The 22,551-nt window shown below is 38.4% G+C and overlaps 1 long non-coding RNA gene across 1 annotated transcript in view; it reads right to left on the reverse strand.

Moving 5' to 3' along the window:
* Positions 1-975: 975 nt before the first annotated feature.
* Positions 976-22,551, reverse strand: part of LOC116763507 — a 38,543-nt gene continuing 16,967 nt past the window's right edge. The window contains exons 3-4 of the long non-coding RNA XR_004352542.1: positions 4,589-4,720; positions 976-1,148 (exon numbers count right to left, since the gene is read on the reverse strand). This is a non-coding gene — a long non-coding RNA (uncharacterized LOC116763507). The remainder of the gene's footprint in view (positions 1,149-4,588; positions 4,721-22,551) is intronic.

Consider the following 22,551-nt stretch of genomic DNA (forward strand, 5'->3'; position numbering starts at 1 on the left):
ATATAATTTTTTCCTTTTATTCTTTTAATGTGGTAAATTCTACTGATTAGTTTTCTAATGTTAAACTAACATTGTGTAATTACAACAAACTCAACTTGTTCGTGACATATTATTGTTTGTACATGTTGTTTGGTTAGCTGAAATTAAGAATTCTGATATATATGTTCATGATTGAGGTTGCGCAGAAATTTCTTCTTCATAATTTCCTGTTCATGTTTTGATGTCAAGGTTATGCTGGCCTAATAAATTAAGTTGAAGAGTGTTACCTTTTTTTTTTTTTCTGTTTTCTGAAAAAGCATAAAAGATGTCTATTCGTTAAACATTTGCTAGAGTTAAATAATGAAACTATTTGGACGTATATTGGAAGGTTTTAAATTAGAGATTCAACTTTTTTCAGTTGTTATGAGATATTCATAATTTCTATTTCTTCATGTCTAAATTTCAACAGGCTGTATTTTTTTCATCCTACTAAGCTTATACGAAATAGTTAAGACATGAAGCATACATTTATTAGAAATGTAATTATTACCAAAATCTATGGTGCATGAGAGCTGTATTTAAGGGTACTTCTATTTCTTATTAAAAGTTTGCCTTATTAAAATGAACTGCTTTCTGGCATAATTTTCAAAAACAAAGTTGTGTTACTAAAAAAATCAAGAATGTGTTTTATTTCTTTTGAGTTAAAATGAAAAGATGGTCGCAGTGGCACACCTAGTGTATTTGACACCTGAAAGGGACCATTTTTAACACCTCTCCCCCTAAAATATTTTCAGTAATAATCATGAAATAAAATGAACAAAAAGTATTATGTCCAGAAAAGAAATGCAGACAGTGCCCATTTTCATTTATTAAATTTTACATAAATAATAATCCTAATTAAAAATTAATAAATGCAAAAAAATTAAGTTTTAATACATTTAAGTACATTGATGTGTTTTTTGGAAAAAGGAGAAAAATATTCATACTTACATTTTGGTCCCCATGGTGGTGGTGATGAATAACTCCACTGTGCTTTCCGCTTTAAGCCTTCACTTCTGCAAATTTGTCAGTGGCTTTGTCAAATTGATCTTCACATAGTCATGGTCAATAGAATTGGTGTGGCCTCACTCATAGTTGATTGAAGGACACTATTTTAATTTCAAATGTTTCTTTCACATGAAGAAATAGATACACAAGTAATTAGAAAAGCTTTAAAATAAAGATAAGTTTATCAGAGTTTCATAAAAATCCCACTTCATAGTAACTTCCAGAAACTGCAATACTGTCCAGGTCTTTGTTCTTTGGGATCAGCTCTAGCAGCTTTCAAATGTTTCTGCAGTTGAAAAATTTCCACTAAAATACCTTCACCAGAAAATTCATCATAAATTTCTGTTATATTCAGTAAAAGTCTCCAAAGTGTGTAATGGTTACAAATTATTTGAACTTGCTCAGGCTCAGTTCATATCTCTAACTGCTGTGGTACTACTATATAATCCTGTGTTCAAACATAGATTCAAACTAAATTATAGCACAGTGATTATGAAAATGAAAAAAACAGAACTTGGCTGCTTATTCTTGAAATAAACATGTGTAGCTGAGTCCATGTCCAGAGGAGTTAGGTTTATTTCCATGTAGACTACACTGTTTGTTAAAGAACAGGTAATCAAAAAAATGGTAATTCTCAGCTTACATATATATTCTTAAATTTCAGTAATGGCAGCAGTTGTTTAGAATTTAGACCAACAAAAATTTTTTTTCAGAGAGAAGTAGTATGATTGGCATTGCTTAGAATTGTCAGTGCATAGTGATATTAAAAAGTAGGCTGGGGCTTCCCTGGTGGCGCAGTGGTCAAGAGTCCGCCTGCCGATGCAGGGGACGCGGGTTCGTGCCCCGGTCCGGGAAGAGCCCACATGCTGCAGAGCGGCTGGGCCCATGAGCCATGGCCGCTGAGCCTGCACGTCCGGAGCCTGTTGCTCCGCAACGAAGAAGCCACAACAGTGAGAGGCCCGCGTACTGCAAAAAAAAAAAAAAAAAAAAAAAAAGCAGGCTGGCTTTTTATTATCATTATTTTATTTTAACCCTTTAAAATTTTCTACACATAAAGCACTCCCTTATTGCCTATACTAGGGGTGGACCACTTGCACCATCCCATCTTTGGTACACCACAGGATGGATGAGAAAAATAATGAGGGAAACTGACAAGGAACATTTTTTTCCTTTTAACCAGCAGGCCAAATATGTTTTAGAATTAAGAGATTCCATGTAATTATAAGAGTAATAAAGTGGCTTGTTGTTCTATTTCTGGAAATACTCATAAATTATATTTCCTTTTGCTCCTTCATTAGGCTTGTTTCAATCATTACACTGCTTCAATTTCTTATCTGCTGTCACTGACAGTGAAGTAATAGAATTAATCTGACGTAATGGGGTGGATAACCAACTAATATAATGAGATTAAAAATTTTGGTAAGGCAAACAAATCTCTGAAGTATTTGAGGTATTTCCTGGCCTTATCAGTCATTTTCTGAACCCTATTAAAAACTGAAGGGAGGCAAAATTATTCTGCTCAATATATGCACATCCTCTTGGATCTAGAGGGGAAATATCTGGGAAATGTAATTAAAAACTTGAGAATCATAATGTGAATCTCAATAGGCTGCAGCAAATGTTAAGTTGCTGGTTCACAGTTTAAAAAAGAAAAAATAACTTAAGATATGGTAAAATTCCAACATCCTAAGAATGTAGTATTGCATAAATTGTAGGAAGCAAAATGAAAACCAGCATGAAATCATTTTGCAGTCAGACTTTAACCAAAATGACTACACCTTTTATGTGTCCTATGCTTTACTGACAAATTTTATTCAAAGAACTAAACTACATGTTTCTTCATAGTCACAAAATAAATAGAAGAAATGTCTATTTGGTGCTTCCTGTTTGGTTCTGTTAATGGACTAATGTTCCCTCCTGCTGTAGCAATTGAGGATGTTTGTATTCTTGACCCCTCCCACAGGGAAGCAGGAAAGAACCTGAACTCTGATGACCAGCTGTACTTCTGGCTTTGATATACTGCTCTGGCCTCCGTGGAGGAGGAACAGACTTGAACTTGCACTAAAAGAAGTGAAAATGCCAATCAAGAGTCTGACTTTAGCAGTCATGTCTCTAAGCTTCTTGTGTAAGAACATAATTTCTTAATAACACACATAATGGTTTCAGTTATTCTCAAAATTAGGCAGATAAAATATACAATAAGGCATTTTCTAAAAACGATGTAAAATGGCCAATGAGGTATGAAGCATACACCAATAATGGGCCCATTGATAACAAATAGAAATACTTACTGGGAGCATTCTGTAGTCAAGTACTATGAGAATGTTTTAAAGTTCTAAACTCTGTAATCCCAATGATTTCTATCCCTTGGACACCAGTTATGGTTCTTCCAGCAAATCATTTGTCCAAGATCCTGATGATAAAATCCATCTTCCTCGGATTCTACCTTTTCTGGAACCCCAACACCATACAAGATTATTCAGGGTCAGTTATAAGCTCTCCAGGTCACATCTGGAAGTTTAAATGCTTATTCTAACCCTGTCCCTTAACCTAACCCTCCTCTTTCTTACCTGTTTTACCCTGTGATGGAAGAAAGGGAGAAATCCATGAAACACCTATTTTAATTTTCTACTAGGAGATAATCTCCTGAAGTCTTTGACTCACCTCTTTTAGTACCTAAGAGCTAATAGATTACTCTTTGTGTTGTGCTGGGTAACTAGGTAACTGAGGAAAACAGCGTCTGTTCTGGAGAAGATGGCACTATACCAGCTGAAGATACCTTTCCCTAACTTTTCCCTGTTCCTTCCTCTTCTTACTATCTGCACTGTAAACCCCTTTAGAATCCACCAATCCATTTTCCCTGGAGTGATAAAGGCCTATGTAGAAGGCCTGCATATTTGAAGATCATATAAATGACCTCCAACATGAGTCTCAAGGCTACAGTTTAGTAAATGTGAACCGTCATGAAAATCTAACTCCCTGACTGTCATCATTTTGAAGAGTCTACTTAGAGTTATATTTCTATTTGGCCTTTCCCTTTTTCCACTGGAGTGGATTTAGGAAAATATATTTATTTTCTCACCTGTCTAGTAATTTTCTGCTTCATTTTGCTCTTACACCCTATTTCCCCCATTTAGATTTAGATATATTTTACTTTTCTTTCCATGAAGTCTCCATCCTAATTCATGCCCCATGCTCAGCAGTAAATTTTAGGGAGAACCCAATATCTACATTTGACAAATGAAGGGAGAATGTAACAGTTTCCTTGGCCAAGCAAGAGAGACAGAGTATGACTGTAGTGAGTCAGGATTTGGCCACCTCAGCAGCAGCCAAAAGACAGCTAGACTGCCATAGCACTAGATGAAAGTACACAGCAGAGAGTGGGACAGATGGTCAAACAGTGTTATGTTGTCACCATTTAAATATTATCAACAAGATCTAAAGAAGTAAGAAGATCACAATAACTTCCAAAAGATTTCATCACATTGGCACAAGCAGCTCCTAAGATATTTCAAACATCAAAAGTTTTTCTTTCACAGAAAGAGTTGAAGAGAACCCTTACCTCAGATTTTCCTTTCTTCTGTGTAGGCTCTTGCTTCTCAGGCTTCTGCTTTTGTGTCCTCTGAGCTCCTTCAGGATGAGGACTCTCTCCCAGTTACTATAGTGATGGGCCAGGAAAATATCTGAATGCATGCTGTAAGTCAGACAACAAATTATAAATGGGTTGGCATTTGACAAGGCAGAACTATAAAAACGGAGAGTAGTGGTCTTTACTGCAAGGCAGAGGAAAATTACATAACACACATCAGAGCATCACACTGTGACAAAACAGAAGTCGTATAAACATCTTAACTTTTTTTTTTTGCGGTACGCGAGCCTCTCACTGTTGTGGCCTCTCCCACTGCGGAGCACAGGCTCCGGACGTGCAGGCTCAGCAGCCATGGCTCACAGGCCCAGCCGCTCCGCGGCATGTGGGATCTTCCTGTACCGGGGCACGAACCCGTGTCCCCTGCATCGGCAGGCGGACTCTCAACCACTGCTCCATCAGGGAAGCCCTAAATATCTGAACTTTCAGGAGCCCATCTATCTCCCCCAGTTGCAACACAGTGCATTAGGTTTTATCAAAAATGATGAAAGGGGTAAGGAATTTGATGGAGCGTCAGAGACAGTACCCAGAAGAAGTCATGATTAAACTGAGATGTGAAGGTGGAGTAAGATTTAGCTACTCTATGAAAAGGTAGGGACTGACTATCAAGTGCAAAGGCCAGTGAACGGGAGAGAAGGACATTTTCAAGAAGCTAGGAGTTTACCAACATGTCTGGAGTGAAGAAGGTGAAGGGGAAAGAATCAAAAGAGGTTGAGAAGGTAAGTGAATCAGGCAGAGCCTTACAGGCCATGTTCAAGGTACTGCATATGCTCTAAGGGCCACAAGAAGGCATTGTAGGATTTTAAGTAAGACCAAGATATGATCAGATTTACATTTCACATTCCCCATTTTCTCTCTCCATTTTCTGTCACGGGCTTTTACCCTAATAATTTCTTGCACATTTAATCCTAAATTGGCATCCACTTTTTGTATAATTTATACTAACGTAAACTAACAGAATTTTTAGAAGTAAATGAGTTAAGATATCTGCACAGTACTTTTTTTGTTAAGAAGCTCAATCAATTTCACAGGCACTTTTAAACACATTGGTTACGGTAATTAGTTTCAGGAAGTCACCTACAGCACAATCAAATACCAGTCTTCCTGGGCTGTATGTTATTTCAGGTCATTCAGCTCTATATTTGATTGCACTGTTGTGGTAAAGATTATCTGATAAATTGAAGGGATAATGCTTCACCAAAAAGTACTTTTCAAAAATTCTGTTTATCTAGTAGAGCGTGGATCATTAACTGAAAACTGTGTAAAAAACAATTTCTTAAGTCCAGCCTCAGGGGAGGGTTGCTGTCCATTTATTGTTAGACACAGATATCTGAAATGGAAGTATAATCTTGAAAATTATGAATCACTATTTTGATAAAAACAATGATAACATTTTCTATCAGAACTTTCCTTATCACTGTTACCTTCTTACTGGGATATTAGCGTAGTAATTTCATTCCTTTGCTGATGCAAGATTATTGAATTCCTTGTAGACAAGACATAGTATATTCTATATAATAGGGTATTTAGGCAGATGGTTAAATCACGAATGGTTACACCACTGATTTTAAATCACGTAGATCATTATATGTTAATGATCAGCCTATAGAAAGTCTCTAGTTATGAGTCACAGGCCAATCTGATGTAACATTTAGGACCAGTTGGAAAGTCTTTGTAGAAAGATCCATGATCTCAACCATGAACCCAACCATGAGCCAGATAATGAACCTAACTCAGAAGCAGGCTTTGGTCCTACTGTCTTCCATTTGACCTTCTATTTTCCAGACTCAGTCTGAACTACTTTCAGAATAAATTTCAAAGATTTATAAAATTAAGAGATTTATTGATATAAACTTTAAGCATTGAGTCTCAATTTTAGATGTAATTCAGTGCACTTGAAATTTTCAGACAGAATGTAGTGACTCCAAACCCACTAAAGGAGAATCAGAGTGTTTAATGGGGGATAGTGGCATCAGTATTTTTTAAAGCACCAGATATAATTCTGATGTGAAACCAGCATTATGAGACATGGCTTTGGAAGCTATCAGTTACCTAATTTTATGCAGTATAACATAGTGCTTTAGAGTATGGGTTCTGGCGATAAACAGCCTGGGATCAATTCCTCAGTCCCTTTTACTAGCTTCACGAGCATCAGTAAATTACTTAATGTCTCTGTACCTCATTTATTCAATACCCAGTGTATATTTGTTGAGTGCCAGGCTCTGTTCTAGAGGTACCAGTGAACAAAACAGATGGAATCCCTGCCCTGTGACGTTTACATTCTAGAGCAAGGACACTTTGGTGGGGGAGGGGGATTGAGAGAGTATGTGAAGATTAAACAGATCTTATATGTGAGGTGCTTGGAACCATGCCAGGCACAAAATATTCAACAAATGCTATCTGCCATTTCCTTATTTTACCAATGAGGAAACTGATATCCAGAGAGGGGGAGGAATCTGCCCAAGTAACTAAGAGAGGAGAAGACAGGAGGCAAATCAGGCTCCAGGCTACCCTCACATCACCTCCCTCAGCTCACTCCTAGAAGAATTTCAGTCTGGGGCTGCAAGACAGATGCTAAAACAATGGTGCCAGAACCTGCCTCTTGACACAGATTCCTGTACCTGAACGGAGCTCTTGCTGGTGCCATATATCAGAAGCAAATATTGCTAAATGCAACTTTTATTTGGCATCCCTGAGGACATGGAAGATAAAGGGCTAAAAGAACTCATCTTGTTTGTAGCACCAGCCAATTCTTTAAGAATCCTTATAACAGTCACTGAGGGGCTATCTACTGTTCTCCATTTATATTATGAATCAGTAAAGAATGACTAAGGAAAAATGTAAAAGGAAATTACAAAATGTATTTTTGATACCATTTAATATAAAACAATAATTATTAAAATCTCCCTCAAATAAAATGGTAATATCTTGTGAATAAAGCAAATCTGATGATTTCCCCTAATATATTTAAGCCAGAGCATTACTTTAAAGCATTTAAGAGTCAGATGGAACTTAAGAAGCTTACAGGAGACCAGAAGGAAAGCAATAATTGAAGAGGAGAAAATGTATTATTGGAATAACTTATCTGAGTCAAACTCTTATGAGACATCCAAACATTTCTTCTAACCCTTTATTAGAATGACTAATATTTGTTTGCATTACAAGATAACTATAAAGATTAAAATCCATATGATGTGACTAAGCTCAAACTTGTTCCCATGATCCTCAAGTCTTAAAAAAAAGAATTCAAAATTAATTAAGAATTAAATTTGAAGTTGAGTAAAGTAAGGAGGGGCAATCAATTTAAACATGTTGCAATTCATACTAGAATCTATTTGAAAAACCTAATTTGTTCTGTCTTATGATAACATGGCAAAATTTTCTTTTACCCTTATTATGAAAGCACATGAACTGGAAAAGAAAAAGACAAAATAGTAAATCTTGTTTTAGTATAAGAGATTACATTGACAGAAAAAAAATGGGGAAAAGGAAGTCATCAAGGCAGTAGCTGAGAGCCTTGAAAACAAAGATAAGTAAAGCGAAACTTGATATAAACCGTGAGAAAATTGCTCTGTACCTAGAAGGGTTTATGTATATGTATCATTAATTTCTCTATGAATTTTATCTCTAATTCAGGATATGAGTTAGCAGTTATTGGGATAGTAAGTCCTAAATCTGTTATTATAGTCAAGAGAGTAGGTATAATAAATGACCAGATGACAGACATGTTCATGAACTTAAAGCCAAAAAGTTAGAGTCTGTGCTTTTTAAGAAAGCAATAACTAAATCATTTGATCGACTATACACAGAAATTAATGCTTCAACTAAAAAAAAGGAAAAGAAAGCCTATTGAAGCTTGAGCTTTTCAACTAGAAAATGAAAACAGAAGGTCTATGTCTGAATCTGGTGGTTATTGAGTCTTTGTGGCTTGAATTACTCCAACTCTGCTTGCAATTAATTTATAAAGGATTTATGTGCAAAGAGCAGTTAAAGACGCTCACACATTTATGGGTGTTATGTAAGCAATCATTATTACTAACCAACAAAAAGATATAGGGAGAGCTCTAATCAAATTCACCAAGTGCTGCATAAACCCATTTAGAAAGCAGTGTGATGATTTACTATGGTTTGGCTTCATTTAAAAATTGGGTTGTAAAAGTACAAACTATATATTATTTTTCCAGGGCTGCCATACAAAGTACCATAAACTGGGTGGCTTAATACAATAAAAATGTATTGTCTCACAATTCTGGAGGCTAGAAGTTCAAAATCAAAATGTTGGCAGGACTATGCTCCCTCCAAGCCTCCAGGGAGGATCCATTCTTTGCCTCTTCCAGCTTCTGGTAGCCCCAGATGTTCCTTGGCAGATAACTCCAATCTCTGCCTCTGTCTTCACAGGGCTGTCTCTTTATAAGGACATGAATCATACTGGTTTAGGGGCCTACCCTACCTCAGTATGACCTCATCTTAACTAATTACATCTGCAACATTCCACCTCCTAATAAAGTCACATTTGGAGGTACTAGGAGTTAGGACATCAACATTTTTTTAACACAATTCAATCCATAATAATCTGTAACTGCTGTTTGGCATACATATTCTGTCTACAGAAAAGAAAAAAAACGGTTAATGTATATAAACCAGAAAAACATAAGAGAGTAAGTTTCTCCATTACTGGCTTTAAAGATTTATAGATTAATGTTCCAGTTCCTATTTCCAGAGTAAACCATATTACAGATGGCAATAGGTTTCTCCTCTTAGAGTCTCCCTCCTATACCTGGATTACCCCCGGCCCCCCACCAACCACTCCTTACTCCTTCAATGCTTTCCTGAAATGCTCCTTCCTCTTCACCATCAGATCCTTTCTGTCCTTTAAGGACCAGCTATGTCATCCTTCAGGAAGGCTGCTTTGACCAGTGACTGTGCCCATAGTGACTTATGTTCCTCCAAACCCTTACAGTGTTTATGCCCGAATTATTGAACTGGTTACCATCTTACTGATATTTTTCAAAATGTATTTATGTAGTTAAAACAAAAATGTAATACATTACATACTCCAAAGCTGAAAAAGTAAAAGAAAAAAACCTCCTCTCATCCCTGAACCCCATATTCCCTGGACCTCCACACATCACCTAGCTCTCAGCTCAGTCATCTCTTCTGCAAAATCAAAACTTGGACTAGATGATCTCTAAGGTCCTTTTCAGACTGAAAGCACTAAGGTCCTAACACAGAAGATTTTAAGAATGAGGGGTAGCATATTGTGGTGGCTGATATACTCTAGAATCAAACAGAAACTGACTTAGAAACTCTGTTCTACCTCTTTCTATCTCATTTCTTGTTTCTAACTTCCGCCAGCCACTGTTCTAGGCCCTGACAATGCAGCAGCAAATAAGACTGTCAAGGTCCCTGTCCTCATGGTGATTACATTCCTGTAGGAGAGACAAACAATTTTAAAAAATACATAAATGTATGAGTAAATAATATGATTTTGGATGATGATAATTACCATGCAGAAAAGTAAAGTAAGGCAAGAGATTAATGAATGAGGGGGTGTAAAGGATATTTTAAATAGTTTGTTGGGGTACATTCTCTGGGAAGTGCTATTTGACAGAGAGTGAAAAGGTCTGGAGAAGTGCATTTCAGAGAGAAGCAGCAGCATGAGTAAAGGCCCAGAGACAGGAAGGCAGATGGTCAGAGCACAGGTCTGCTACTTACTCTTTTCATTTTATTTTAGAGATAGGTCATTGTGATCTTTTTCATTCTTTTATACAGGTGGCTTTTTTTCTCTATTGTATGCATGTTCCATGATGTTTTTAATAGTCCTCTATTGATAGGCATTTGGGTTATTGCCAATCTTTTGTTGTTACAAGCAAAAAATTACAAACATGAAATTGTCAGCACAGCCTGCTGGAATGGAACAGACTCTGAGCTGGAAACAGAGCTCTGTCTTTCTCTCTCTTTTCTTGTCTCTCTCTTTATTTTGACTGTATTTCACTGACTGTTTTAGGTACTAGGAATATAGCAGTGAGCTAGATGTCCAGGTCCCTGCCTCAGGATACTTATATCCTGATGGGAGAGAGAGACATTATGAAAATGAACATACATGTAAAAAAGATATGGTTTTGGATTGTGACAAATGATGTAAAGAAAATAAAGCAGGACAAGGGAACAGTAAATGGCAAGGTTGTGGGTTCTCTTCCAGATATATTGGTCAGGACAGGCTTTGAGAAGGTGGTATTTGAGTAAGACATGAATAATGTGAAGGGCCAGACATTCAAAAGACTAAGGAAGAGCATTCCAGACAGAAGGAGCAGCACATGTAAAGACCTGAGGCAGGAAAGGGCTTGGCACACTGGGGGAACAGCCAGAAGACACAGTGGTTGGGAGCACACCCAGCCAGATGGAAGGAAACTGGAGTGGAGGCTGGAGGCACAGGCAGGGTGGGGCACAAAGGCCCTGTGGCCATAGGGGACACTTGGACTTGTTCTAAGTGTAACAGGAAGCCATGGGGAGAGCCACTGTAAAAAAGAATCACACGTTCTGATTCATGTTTTGGAAAGCTCACTCTGGGGATGATTAGAACCAGGATACGTGTCTTGCTGAAGTCCAGGCAAGAGTTGATGGTGGTGTATCTTTATCTATCTATCTATCTAACTATCTATCATCTATTTATCAATCTATCTTATCTACATCTATAAATAGAGTGGGTTTGATAAATATGGTGAGAAGTGTACACATTTAGGACAAAAAAAAGCTGTTGGTGGACTGAATGCCAGTAATAAAAAAAAAAGAGGGAAATAAAGGATGATTCCCAGGTTTTTTGTTGTGAACAACTGGGTGAATGGACTGAGACCAGGAAAACTGGGGTAGGAGCACAGCTGTAGGACACGGGTGGGAATACCAAAAAGAATATAGTTTAGCGTTAGAAACCTATTAGGCATACAGATGAAGATTTGGGGGGAATGGCTGGATATAAGAAGAGGACCTCGACAGTGGTGATCATTGCTTCATGGATAGAATGAGTACCCGTAGGGAAAGGAAACAGTGAGGTAGGAAAGTAATTTGAGAGCAGATTATAGGAAGTCCTGAGCACGATGCTGAGGAGCTTAAGATTTCTTTACATGGGCAGCGGGAAGCTGATGAAAGTGTGTGTGCGTGTGTTATCAATAAAGTTTGGTGTTCGGATAAAAGTAATACACGTTTAATATTTAAAAATGGAATTTTTATAAGTTTTTAGGATGAAATAATATCAAACTTAGAGAAAGCAAGAATAGTACAAAGAACTCCTGTATACCCTTTACCCTGATTTACCAATTATTACTATTTGCCACATTTGCTTTATTTTTCTCTTTTCTTTCTCTGTATAACGTATAGATTATTTATATAGACATACAGAAATAGACATATAGATATGCATGTGTATGTATACACACATACACATTTATATATATTCACATGTATACACACACATTTTTTTTCTGAACTAATTGAGAGTAGTTAATCCTTTGACCCCTTAATAGTTCAGTGTGTATTTTCCAAGAATAAAGGCATTCTCTTTTATTACCGAATTACAATCTTCAAATTCAGGAAATTTTAATCCATGTAATTCCAATTTTGTCAATTGTCCTAATAATGACCTTTATAATATGACAATTTTTATCTTGTAGAGCCAAATCCAGGACCATGAATTGTGTTTCATTTTCTTGTCTCTTTCATGTCCTTTAATCTGCAACGTTCTTCAGCCTTTATTTTCCACGACATTGACATTTTAAAACAATATGTTAAAAATACTTTATTATTGAAAAATCACTAAGGTCAATGAGAAGGAGGTGGATGGGTAAGAGACAGCATAAAATAAGGGGCAGAGAGGAGACCTGGAAACAGCTTGAGGTGATGAAGTCTTAGTGAGATGGGAGAGAAGGGGGCCCACATGGGAAATTCAACAGCATTTAGAGCCCATTATGTGTGAAAAGTAAAGAAATGAAAGTTTGATTTTAGCTTGGGCCATTCAATGGATGGTGACAAGGATTATAAGTAATAGATTTTGTCCTTTGTTTGATTCTAGGTTGAAGGAGGATAACCAGTTTTGCTTTTGAGTGCTAAGTAGATCTATGTATTATGCAGTTGGAAATAAGACACAGAGCTCAGGTGAGATGTCTAGGATGGAGAAGGATTACCTAAAGAAGAATAAACCTAAATAGTCTATCTTCTGCTTAGCTTTCCATCTCCCAACTGAGCCCTGTACACAGCAGATACTTAGTACGGATTGTAGACTGACAACCATCTCATAGTAGCTTAAGGGAAAGGGAAGGGGTGGCCAAGTTTTCTTCCAGGCAGATGAGGGCTGGGAGGACTCTGGGGATTTCCCTGCAGAAATGAGGAAGCCCTGAGCAGATCAGGTCGGCTCCTCCCCTGCTGCTGAGAATCAAACAGGAATTAACAGGGTGCCAGAGGAACGAAGCTTTGTACCAGGTTCACGATTCCCCATCCAGAATTTCCAAATCCAAAAAACTCTGAAGATGTTTTTGTATCTCATTTGGCAGCAAAACTTGACCTGAAGTGATCCTGAGGCTCTTGATAGTGTTTATTTATCCCACTCACTGTGAATATTCATACATTTGCCCACATGCCTATTAATGTATTTGATAATTAAGAAGTGCTGCCTCAGAACTCACTGTGTAGTACTCAATTCATGGTATATCCGCCCTATATACCTCCTTTCTAAAAACCGAAAACCTCTGAATATCAAACTCATGGGACTGTAAAGGTTTCAGATGAGGAAATGTGGAAGTGTATTTAAAAAGTAGGGGTAAATACTTTGCAACCTAGACTGACACCTTTAAATGAACATTCCACCCATGAATATGTGAGTGAAGCTCACAGAAGACTCCCCAGGCTTTGGCACAATTACATCTGGAACTACTGAGAGGACCTTGGTTTCCCCTGTTTTGACTCACTTCTCCTCACTTCAGCATCTTTGGCTCTTTGCTTGATTTTATCCCTTAGCAACCATTACAGGCCTGGCTCACCATTTAATCCAAAGCCCTCACTCTTCTTCAGGATATGGTTTTGGCTATTTGATCTCTGGCCCTCCTGAATTGTAACTGCCTCTAAAAAAAGGGGCTTAGACTTCCCTGGTGGTGCAGTGGTTAAGAATCCACCTGCCAATGCAGGGGACACGGGTTCAATCCCTGGTCCGGGAAGATCCCACATGCCGCGGAGCAACTAAGCCCGTGCACCACAACTACTGAGCCTGCGCTCTACAGCCCGCAAGCCACAACTACTGAGCCACAACTACTGAAGCCCGTGTGCCTAGAGCCCGGGCTCTGCAACAAGAGAAGCCACCGCAATGAGAAGCCCATGCACTGCAACGAAGAGTAGCCCCCGCTCGACACAGCTAAAGAAAGCCCACGCACAGCAACGAAGACCCAATGCAGCCAAAGATAAATAAATAAAATAAATAAATTAATTTTTTTAATAAAAGGGGGCTTATCAGCCCCTCTCTGCATCAGCCCTCCTCCACCCTCACTGTTCTAAGCCTTATAGGACCCATCACGTACACCTGTCTCCTACTGTCCTGTCCCTCACATTGGGGGGTTGGGAGGGAGTGTGCAAAAAAGAATCAGACCATCCAGCTGGTCATTTGTTGGCTCATCATTTATTCATTCATTCAAGAAATATATATTGAATGTCTACAGTGTGCCAGATGCTGTGCTAGGTTCTTAAAGTTTGGCAATTAACAGACATATTTGATGTCATCATTGCATTTACAATCTTCCAAGGGAAACATATTAAATAAATAATTAACTACAATTGTTAAGTGCTACAAATGGGGATGCAGAGTGCAGTGAGGGTGTATAAGGAGGGGGAGGGCCCGACTTGGTGTAGAGGCTCAAGGAAGTCTTCCCTTCCTCACAAGAGGAAGACTTGTGAGTTGAATGAGAGGGTGAGTAGGAGGTAGCCAGGTGAAAAGGGTGAGGAAGGCAGAGAGGATGGGATAGAGAGAATTCCAGGCAAAGCAAACTGCATAAAAAGGACCCAAGGCAGGAAGGAACTTTGCCTAAACGTGCAAGTGAAAGCCTTCACTGTAGCTAGAAGGGAGAGAGAGAGGGCCAGCAGTGAGGTCTTTATCCTAAGAGATAATCAGCCACTGGGCAGGTGTGGAGGCGGGGGGGTTGGTTAACTAAGGATGTGAACTAATCAGCTACTACTTATCAGGTCTCTCTGGTTGTGAAGTGGAGAAGAGATTGGAAAATCAAGGTTCAATGTATGAAGAACAGAATAATATAGTTCTTCCCTCTTAGGACACAGAAGAGGTAACACAGAAACATATTGAATGAACATGATCCTGAGAAGGACTTGAGCTCCCTGCTCCTGAAACGGTGAGTTACACGGTCTAGCTCCACATGGCTAAGGCCAGGGATTTCAGGAAGGCCTGGCCATCTCCAGGGAAGAAGCGGAACAAGACTCCCTCTCCAGGTGGGTCCTCAGGACTGCCTTTGACCTCCAAGGGAGAAGCCTGCCCCAGAACAGCTTGTCTGCTGTCTCTCTCTTTATGCTGGCACTTACGGCCACTCCAAAACCTTCAGCCTGACCACTTCAGTAATCCAACTACCATTCTACAACCAAAGAATGCTCTATCTCTTAGGACCTTGCTCCATATTTTGTATTTGCACAGTATCTGAATAAAAATCATACTTGGGATGATTTCACCTTTAAGTTTGCTGCCCATAATCACTCATCATTTAACCCAAGAAAAGATGGCCATGAAGTTTGCATTAAGAATCATAATCATATGTTATCATATATAAACTACTTCACTCAAATAGAGCAGGATTTACTCTGGCTTACTTCCATATTCCAAGACTTTAACGCTGCCTGTTGGCAATAGGAACACTGCTGGAATTCATTCTTGAACAGAACTTTTTCTGAACTGGAACTCTACACTAAAAAGCAGTGAAGAAAACTTGTTACCATTCATTTATTTTGGACTTAAATTCAAAGGGTGGGAGGAATGGGGGAAGGACAATAGTTCTTTGACACTAGCAAGTTAGTAGAAGGCCAAAAACCTCATTTTTTTTTTTTTAGACTTGATAGCCTGAGGCAGAATAGTCAGGAAAACATTCTTGCAAAGTAGATCTTCAGCAGGGAGGGAAAGATAAGATAAATATATGTAATGGAACATATTAAGCAATTGCAAACGTTGTACCTGGACCCTCTGAATTCTAAAAATTCCCAGCTCTTCACTCATGTGGAATTTGATCAAAAAGTGAAAAAATTATATATTCATAAGTTAAAGGAACTTGCACATTTGAAGTTGGACTTTTTTGCTTTCATTTTTGCATTTGTATGAAAATAATATTCAAATATGGCATGAAATGAGTACTGTACTGTTAAGGAATATGCAGTATTCCCAAAATAGTAACAGCCACTTAAAATATACTACTTGAAACTTGCTATTCAAACATGACTCTATTACTTTCACTTGTTCTCTAATTGTGACTTGAGGTCCCAAAGGACTACAGCAACCTCTGCAGTAGTTTAGTCTGAATAAAATGTCTTTCTGAAAGATGTGAAGGCGTGTCTACACTTTCTTAATACTGTACACATCTTCCTAAGAAAAATTTACACTTTTTTTTCTGGGCTAAGATTCAGGAATAACTGCCAAATTAAAAATAAATGGTTTGAACAAAAGCAAATTATTAGCAGACCAGCAGTTTATTAAAATTCCACAACTCGATTTCCATGTGATGTTCCACATTATGCCTGCCCACAGCCAACCACTGCCAAAACACTAGCAATCTCAGAAAACAGCAAAATGTGCTAACTTTCTTTTAGACCATGTTAATTTTACTTTCTCAACTTCAATATTCACAGTATACTATGGAACTTATTTCGACATTAATAACTATTAAAGATATCCACTGAAGGATTACCTTGGACCTCTTAGGTGAGAAAAAAAAGAGTTGTGAATGGTTTTGTTCAAATTTTGGAGATTTTATTCGGTACAAGTTGAATGAGAGGAACCTCCCTCATCTCTCTGTCTCTGTCTCATCTGTGTCTTTATCTCTACCCCCATCCCTATACCTAATCTAGATCTATCTAGATCTATATATTTATGAATTATGTCTTCTCTGCTTATAATGTCTTCTGACTCATTTAGGAAAAAGGAAGCAACCCACTCACATTCTAAAGTAACTTAAATACATGCTGCTGTAGCTGCTGCATTAGCTAAAAGACTTAATAACACCAAAGAAAAACCCCAGGTAAAAATGGTAACATCCCCAAATGATTTTTCCAAAGCATGAATCCAATTATGTCATCCTTACCCTACCAAAAACTCAGAGGTTCTCATCACAGAATAGAATCCAGCTTCCTTACAGCCGTCAAAGCCTTGCATGGTCTGCCTACCCCACCTCTCTGACTTCACCTCCTCAGTAAAGTTAGTTTACTACTCAAGACACCTACTCTTTGATTAGACTTGTCTCAATCTTAGCTCTTTCGTTCCTTCTGTTAATAATGCTTTTCCCACCTTCTCACCATGCAGTTCTAACTCAAAAATCACCTCCACACAAAGGCCTCTTCTTACTACTTTAGCCCTAATCACTTTTTTTTTTTTTTTTTGACTGCATTGGGTCTTCTTTGCTGCGCGTGGGTTTTCTCTAGTTGCGGCGAGCAGGGGTTACTCTCCTTTGTGGCGTGCGGGCTTCTCTCGTTGCGGAGCATGGGCTCCAGGTGCACAGGCTTCAGAAGTCGTGGCGCATGGGCTTAGTTGCTCCACGGCATGTGGGATCTTCCCGGACCAGGGATCGAACCTGTATCCCTTGCATTGGCAGGCGGATTCTTAACCACTGCGCCACCAGGGAAGTCCCAGCCTTAATCACTTTTGAAAATGACTTTCTTTAGAGCATTTAACAGTCCCCCCAATTACCTTTTTATATGTTTTTATATTTATTGTCTCTCTCTGCACACCAGAAAGTAAACTCCTAATAGTCAGGAATTTGGCCTGCCTTATTCAAAGCTATATCCCCAGTACCTAGAACATACTAGAGATTTCAGAAATATTTCTTTACTGAAAAAATGTTTCCAAGATTGATGAGATTGAATGAAAGGGTTTATCTGTCTTACACATTGTAAGTATAACTCTAATATACCTTGTTTATCATTGGCTTACAATAATCATGAAGAGATGGTTTGCTAAGAAAAAGCAAAACTGATGAGATTATGGAAAATTTTTCATCAGTGGAGTCCTAGTTTATGGAATTCCACTTCTAAAGAGGTTTCTAATGATAATGTTCTAGCTATTTTTAGAATGAAAATAAAATGCAACTTCCAATTTTCTTATTCCCCTTAAGTAAATCCATTTGTAGCTTTGAGTTAAAATTGTTCTGTTCCAGGGTTTAGTCATGCATTGAAAAATAACTGAAACTAATGGTATCAAAAAACATACCAATTTCCAGGAGATAAATGATTGTTTTCTGAAAACCTAAAAGCTTTTCTTGTTTAAATATTTAAATTAAGGCAGTTATATTTTATTTTCCATGTGGAGTTTCCTGCCTTCCCTTTCTACACACTGGCTAATTTATCCATTGAATCACATCTCATCTTATATAAAGATCCTGAAATTAAAAAATGTTTGGGATAAAGTCAGCAAATTTTAAACAGGAAAAAATAAATGCATGCTGTCAGAGTTCAATAGGATGCCAATGGCAGAACACAGTACTTCACAGTAAGCCTCAAAGCCCCCCAAATACAGCACAACTCACATTCCAGCCTTCTTCCCTCCCCCTTCTTCCCCCTGCCCATGCCACTCAACTTTGTCTATACTTGCCCATTTCCCATCTTCTCCTCTAACACCTTTCTTCTTCCTTCAAGTCCCAGCTCGTGTCCCCTCTTCTATAAAACTCTTTCCAAACCCCCCAGGCAATCACTAGGTCTTTCCCCTGTGCTCAGCACTCAGACTGTACTTGGTAAAACATGCCTAACATTCACCTTTTCAAACTGCAGTGTAATGTCCTCCATCCCACTGGATAACCTCTCGAGCAGGAACAGTGTCTTTATCCTGGAAGCCTCCACACTTACACTTACTTACTGGGAAGTGCTCAATAAGTAGTTGATATTCAATTCATTTCAGCATACTTCCAGGTTCTGAGAGGGTATGTTCTGCATATATTATTTTATTCTGCATTGGTAGCTGTTAATAAAGATGGGGTGGGAGAAGATTAGGGGAGGGACTTGTTATGCTCCAGTCTCCTCTTTTCCTTATATTCTCCCTCTGGCCTCAAGATGGGGCCAGCGACCACTGAATAGACTCTGGGCTGAGGTTCTGACTTGCTCAACTACCTCTAACACCATGAGTAAGGTATTAGCTCTCAGGTCTTTTCACTGACATCTTACCTCCATTTACAAATACTTCTTCCATCGACTCTCAGTCCTCAAGGACTCTTGTACCCTAAAGCTTTTCAAGTTCCCTATTTAGGGCTTTTCTATTCCTTAACACTTCTATTAATACATTTAGACCCCAATGTTCAATCTAAGAAGGTTGGTTTAGTTATTTACGTTACTTTAACTAGTGTATAAATACAGGAGCCTTTATATTTTATTTTATTTTATTATTATTATTTTTTTTTGCGGTACGCAGGCCTCTCACTGTTGTGGCCTCTCCCGTTGCGCAGCACAGGCTCCGGACGCGCAGGCTCAGCGGCCATGGCTCACGGGCCCAGCTGCTCTATGGCATGTGGGATCTTCCCGGACCGGGGCACGAACCCATGTCCCCTGCAACGGCAGTCGGACTCTCAACCACTGCGCCGCCAGGGAAGCCCAGGAGCCTTTATATTTCAAAAGGAATCGGTTACCTGCAATGAAATTCTAATAAATAATTTTTAACTTGGAAGCTAGCTGTGTTTTTGCTAACTGCAGCATCTCGCTTCTAAGCCTTCCATATAAAATAAGTTTTTATAAAAAATAGACATACTTATTAACTATTCACTAATTACTAACTTGCATATTGTGACAGTTAATTTTATGTGTCTTTTGACTGCACTGCTTGACTAAACATTATTTCTGGGTGTTTCTGTGAAGGGTATTTCTGAATGAGATTAATATCTGAATCGATGAACTCAGTGAAATAGATTGCCCTCCCTAATGTGAGTGGGCCTCATCCAATCCATGGAGAGCCTGAATAGAACAAAAGGGAGAGGAAGAAGGGATTCACTCTTTTTCCCGGGCCTCATGCTTGAGCTGGGACATCTCATATTCTTCAGCCCTTGGACTGGGATTTACACCATCCACTCCTCTGGTTCTCAGGCCTTTGGACTCAGACTGAATTAAGCAACTGGCTTTCCTGGGTCTCTAGCTTGCAGATGGCAGATTGTGGGACTTCTCAGCTTCCATAATCACGTAAGCCAATTCCCCCAAATAAACATGTCTATAGCTACCTCCTGATGTTTCTGTTTCTCTGGAGAACACTGACTAACATAGATATATTTTAAAAGATATACAGTACTTCAAATAAAAATTACTACCAAATAAATCACCAAGGTCACTTCTAGCTCATTGGTTAAAGCAACCAATACTCCATAATACAGAGGTTCATCTCAGCGAATTAAGTTTCTGATTGAGCTCCAGTTGTTTTAAATTACTCTCTAACCTATTATTGGCCTCATCTTCCAAATATAAGCAAAAAAAAAAAATAAATCCTTCATTTACCTTGAACTCAGTATCACATTTTGAGCAAGTGTTTTTGCTTCAGCCTTTAAATACCAATCCAAAAAATTATCATAGCAAATATGTTAGTTTATGGTGTTTTCTTCTTTTGAGTGAATACTAAACTCTGTATTTGATCATATAAAGTTAAATTATTTCATCATTTTATGAGAGGGTTTTCTTTAATGTTGTTTGAAAAATATTTTAAATTAAAAGTGCAAATGTTATTCTAATGTCACCACCCCTCTTTAAAATTGCGGGAAGCAAGGAGTTAAAGAACACTTTTCCTTGTCTCATCCCCATTTCCCTGGAGACCACTACTGTTGGCAGCTGGGTACACATCCTTTCCAAATATTTTCCATGTTTATATAGATATATGGGTATCAACTTATATTATTTATTAAAATACAATTATGATATATTTATCTACAATGTATTTTGTATCTTTCTAATTTAACACGGATACTTTTCGAAGTCACTGCTTTGGATCCATTTTATTCCTTTAAAGGTTATGTAATATTCAATTATTTGAACATGCCATAATTTATCCAACTTTTCTTCTACTGCCTTTTAGTTTGTTTCCATTTTTGTGTGGAGGGGGGCTGATGCAATGGATTGAATGTATGTGTCCCCCAAAATTCATATATTTAAATCCTAACCCCTAAAGTGATGGTGTTAGGAGGTGGGGCTTCTGGAAGGTAATTAGGACATGAAGATGGAGCTCTCATGAATAGTCTTAGTGCCCTTATAAAAGGGACTCCAGAGAGCTCTTGCCTTCTTTCCATCATATGAGGATACGGTGAGAAGTTGGCAGTCTGCAAATGGGAAGAGGGCTCTCACCAAGCTCAACCATGCTAGCGCCCTGATCTCAGACTTTCAGCCCCTAGCACTATAAGAAATAAATTTCTGTTGTTTACAAGCCACCTAGCCTATAGTACTTTGTTATAGCAGCCTAAATGATTAAGACATCTGGTCTATCCCTACTTTAGTAAGGATATATGATTAGGACTTCCTTTAATTCCACTTCTTAGAAACTTTCTTCCTTCAACCCAACATCTCCCTGAATCAATCACATAGTCTTTCTCCTTTTCTGAACTGCCAATTATGAAAGAACTGGCCTCGCATGCTAGCTATATTTCTTCATTTCTCATTCACTCCTCAACTCTGTAACCATCCTGCCCCTCCACTCTTCTCAAACTGTCCTCCCTAAAGACACCCATGCCCACACGGTTGCCCAGTTCAGGAACTTTTCTTCCCAGTCTTCATCTCACTCAACATGGCTGCATCCTCTTAACCCTGGTTTCCTGAAGTCCATTTCTCCCTTGCCTTCTGGGACAACACTCTCTTCTGATTCTTCTCCTACCTCTAATAGCTATTTCTCAATTTTTCTCTGCTTGTTCCACCTCACCTGTCTCTCTCATGTTGGTGTTCCAGAGTTCTATTCTTGGCTCTCCTTTCCTCTCCTTCTACATGTCTTTCTGGTGTTCTCATCCTCTCTGATAGTTTCAACTATCACCCATACACTGAGGTCCCAATCTACCTGTAGAACACACTCTTCTCCTGACCTACAAATGCCCGAATTTATCTTCCCGTATCTCCAAAGGGCCACCTCAGATTGACAACAAAATCCTCCTTGTCTATAGCTGAACTCATGATTTCTCCCCTCTCGTCAAAACCTGACCCTCTGCCTATATTTCATAACTTACATTTCCACCCAGCCCTGTGGTCCAAACTAAAACAAATCAATCTTCCTCAACTCCTTGCCCACCTTCATATCTAGTTTTTTAATCAGTTCTTTTATTATTTCTCTGAAGTCATCTGTTCTGTTACTACCACATTTCTAAAGATATATTCATTAATCCTTGTCTGAATCATTTCAACATTTCACAACTGATCTCCCAGCCTTTCACCATACAACCTTCAAGCTGTTTTCTTGGCAATTAAGTTATTATCTGATATAATGTATGTTAGTCCCCTGTTTAAAGACCTCCAATATCCTCTAATATTCACAGGGTTTTAAAATGCATATATACACTATATGCAAATAATAACGTATATTATACACACAAGTATATAAGAGACTGTTAGTCATTAGACTCCATTTTATTGAATCATCACCCCCACCCCCAACTAATTGCCCTCTCTTTCAGCCATTCCCCAAGCTGTCTGAGCTC

Source organism: Phocoena sinus, chromosome 12 (assembly GCF_008692025.1).
Source record: "Phocoena sinus isolate mPhoSin1 chromosome 12, mPhoSin1.pri, whole genome shotgun sequence".
Classification (NCBI taxonomy): Eukaryota; Metazoa; Chordata; class Mammalia; order Artiodactyla; family Phocoenidae; genus Phocoena; species Phocoena sinus.